At 39.7% G+C, this 4,249-nt stretch overlaps 1 pseudogene; it reads left to right on the plus strand.

Moving 5' to 3' along the window:
• The first annotated feature begins 908 nt into the window (after positions 1–908).
• LOC117506012 lies at positions 909–1,112 on the plus strand (annotated as a pseudogene).
• The last annotated feature ends 3,137 nt before the right edge of the window (positions 1,113–4,249 follow it).

The following is a 4,249-nucleotide window of genomic DNA, read 5'->3' on the forward strand; positions in this document are numbered from 1 at the left end:
CGTGAAAAAACTCGCACGAAGGTTCAAGCTTGGCTGATGCAATCACACGTGATTCAAATCCATATGGTTTTTGAAAAAAATAAAAAGGTTGGATACTTTTCTAACAGACCTCGTATGTTGGATCACTTGACTCCAACAGCCACATTTACTTTGTGGGTCAAGATCACCAGAAGTTTCTTTTTTTTTTAACCACAGTTTGTGAGCGTGATAAAATGTGCATATACACTAATGTCAGCAAATATGTATATTTTGGGGCCTGACTACAATAACTGTTGATTTTCAGGTCAGATGATAATGATAATTGCATTTAAAATTGCTTTGCAAGTTGCCAATATTTATCACTGACTGATTTGTATCAGCTCATTTTCTTTTGTTGAGGATGGTTTTCATTGTGAGCAGCTGTCACTCTGAACTAAAAACGTAAACAAAACAAACAGAAAAACAAATAGTTATCATCCGATATTGTTTTTCAACTCATAGTTAACTTAGTATGTATTCTAATCTATGTAAATACTGTTTTATGTTTATTTTTTGGCCCCAAACACTTTTCTTCCCATTCATTGTGAATTTTCTGTGTACTAAAAGTAGGCATTACAGGTTTTCTGTCAACAACATTTTATTGAGTCTTAAAGTAAATAAATACAAAATCGGTCACCGGATCCTTGATTTCTGGACATAAATAAAAATGAATAAAATCTGTAGTTTTTGTCAAAAGCATTTCCTTTCAGACATTTTGGCATGAATGTCTCTCCATATCTCTGGGAGGAAAAAAAACATTTTGATCGATTGTAGTTTGTTTGTATTACATTTTGAAAGGGGTGTCAAAAGCGCCACCGTGTTGAAGCCTCACAGGACATGTTGTGACATGCCCAGCTCTTCCACCATTCGGAAGATTCAGATGGCTTTCGGTGGCTTTTCAGTCATTTCTGTCGTCTTTCACTTCACAAATGTGTTTCTGAAGTCTTTGGTCTCATGAAGTTTTCTGTTCTATGCTTCTTTCTAAGCGTAAAACAGACACAAACAAAAGATTTGTTTCATTGGCTTTCTGTCATTGATGATTGTTTATTATTTCTGCTAGGAAATAAAGAAAGGAGGAATATGTTCAGAGTGGTTCAAATGTTGCATACATGGAATTCAGTGCATGTAACTCACCAAAACGTTTTCTTGACAAATAAATTTTACGTAAGTGTTATTCACCACAAAATCAGACAAAAAAGCAAACAGACAAAAAAACTTGTTTTTGAGGTTGCATCTATTGTTTGCATGGTGTTTAATGCTGGATTAGGAAAAACATTCTTTGTTGAAGCTTCTTCACCTTAAAAACAGCACGTTTGTCAAATCTCAACTGTTCATTGCTTCCACTTGGGGGCGATGAAAGGAGGAGTATGGTCTGAGTGGTTCTAACATTGTGTACATAGAATTTAGTGTGTGGAAATTAACCAATACATGTTTCTGTGACAGCAAATCAACACTGATGGATAGTTAAAAAACCAAACAACAAAAAATTTGTTTTGGAGCTTACATCTGTTGTTTAAATGACTTTTAAGGTTGCATTCATGTAGGCGGTAAAGGTGGAAAATCCATTAACTGAAAAGTGTGGATTCAGTTAGTGAGCCCAGAAAACAAGATTAAATTTAGCACAATTTTTTTAAATAGTTCATAATTAATTGTTAACAATATCATCTTGTAAAGACCATCCATATAATAAAAGGGGAGCAGCCTCTCTGGTCCTTTTGGTGTACTTATTAATTTTTTCAAGATGATTCATGTCTTGAAAACAGCAAGGTGATTGGACCAATATTTTTGGACAAATTAGTAAGTTTTGACAAGAAACCTGCTTTTGTGTTTATTGTGTGCAAGTGTGGTGCTCCTTTTTGCAGAGGGACAAAGATACGTTAGAAGTTCAACTCAGGGCAACAAAAACTGTTCCCGGTTTAGAACATTTATCTGATGAAAATAGGTTGAAGGAACTCAGACTTACAACATTAGAAAACAGAAGAGCCCATGGCTCAAGTCCCCAGACTTTGAGAAAGTTATTGAAGCTTATAAAATATTAAACTGCCACGAAAATGCTGATAAGAATCAATTTTTCCAATTTACAGATTACACTGCTCTGAGAGGCCACTTGACTCTGTTAAAGGTTATTAGGTCAAGATTGAACATCAGAAAGATTTTTTTTAGCAACAGAATTGTCACCTTGTGGAAGAGTTTACTGAACCATGTCATTAACGCATCCAGTGTCAATGTTTTTAAAGATTGGTACGTTTGGTATTATTATGGATTTTAGGTATTATTATGGTTTTTATTGTCATTGTATATTTCATGTCACTCTTGTTAAGGTGTAGTAAGCTGCGCTGCATTGTGTGTATGTTGTCATTATTAAACCATTTATGCCATTTATAAAGTGGAAAAAGTTGCATGAGTACCTTTGAGGCTTTTTTTTATTATTGTAAGTAGAAAATGACAGTGATACACTTTGTCAACAATTGCTGCCAGTGGGGTAAAACAGGTTAATTTTCATAGAACAATTTGTGACATTTATGAGACTCAAGTGAATGATGATAAAAGGTGACAGCATGTCATATCACTGCCACACTCTGGGATGACGCACAGAGGAGGTACTGTTGTGTGGCTGGGGTGCCTGGCTGGCTTTTGTTTCTGTTTTCTGTCTTTCCTTCCAGGTGGCATGCGTTCAGGACTGAGTGGCTGATGTGTGGCTGAGTTATCAGGACCTCACCCTGATCACCTGAGGCTTGTCATGTGCAGCTCGTCAGGACTCACAGCTGTGGTGCATCTGTATGGATTGGGGCATGGTTGCATTTAAGTCTGGAGTACACAGTGTGTATTTGCCAGAGACTCGACCTTGTGACCAGACGGGTGAGATCGACGTTTGGAGAACCATCTCATCATTATGGACGCAGAGACCACACCAGGTTTGATGCCATGGTCTGTGAAAGAGGAGGGGGTGAGGTCTCACGCTCGTCAGCACACTTCCTGAGGTACTTTATGTTTTGTGACTAACATGAGTACAGTCAGTAGATGTGGTGTCCCTCACACCTTATTATATTGAGCTGTTATGTTAGTCGTTTAATCAGCTTCCACTGCAGTGGAGAATTGAACTGGGTGTTCCATGCCTGCAGGGTGGGAAGCTGATTGGTGATTAAGCCAGGAAGTGTTTGCTGATTATGTACACCTTTGAGTGGTCTCTCTGTGTGTGGAGTGGTGGACTCACATTATGGTTTCTTCTTTCACGGACTCGGTTGGTCGCGGCCACCTGGGGGGTGTCGGCGGGGTCCTTGGGTCCGAACTGTTCTGGCTCCGGACCGTTTGTGCTGCTGGGAGCGCGCCGTTTTTCCACCTTGCCAGACTGCGCACTTATTGGTTATTAATTGAGCAATCACTGTTATGTCATTAAATTCTGTTATCCTTTGAACCGTGCTCTGTTTCCTTTATGCTGGATCCTGTCAAACGCTGGTCGGTGCTCCGACTGTGTCCGACACATAACAGGTACATTTTAATTGGAAAAAAAAATGTGTGCGTTAACTCACAGGTCATGATCTAATATAAAAGGCAGATTGTGTGTGTGTGTGTGTGTGTGTGTGTGTGTGTGTGTGTGTGTGTGTGTGTGTGTGTGTGTGTGTGTGTGTGTGTGTGTGTGTGTGAGTGCGTGTGCATGTTCGCACACGTACGCTTTCAACGTAAGGGCCCCAGTGACCTCCCCCTTGGTGCCCCCAGTCACCACACCAAGATTGGTGTTGATTGCTTCATTACTGTGGCTGTGCATAGTGAACACAAACCGTGCTGCATACATACATACATACGACGTCTGTCCAAAAAGTTTCGTACCTTTTTATTTTTTGCAAAAACCATATGGATTTGAATCACGTGTGATTGCATCAGCCAAGCTTGAACCTTCGTGCGCATGCGTGAGTTTTTTCACGCCTGTTGGTTGGGTCATTCGCCTGTGAGCAGGCTTTGAGTGAGCACTGGTCCACCCCTCTCGTCGGATTTTTATTGCGAATAAATGTCTGAACGATTTGGAGCTTTGCTGCATCAAATTTTTCCAGAAACTGTGAGAGACCTCCAGGTGGACACCATTCGGAAAATTTAGATGGCTTTCAGCGATGATTTTATGGGGATTACACAGATTACACAGAATGGGAGGCAGAGCCTTCAGCTTTCAATCAATCAATCAATCAATTTTTTTTTATATAGCGCCAAATGACAACAAACAGTTGCCCCAAGGCGC

This window comes from Thalassophryne amazonica, unplaced genomic scaffold (genome assembly GCF_902500255.1).
Source record: "Thalassophryne amazonica unplaced genomic scaffold, fThaAma1.1, whole genome shotgun sequence".
Classification (NCBI taxonomy): Eukaryota; Metazoa; Chordata; class Actinopteri; order Batrachoidiformes; family Batrachoididae; genus Thalassophryne; species Thalassophryne amazonica.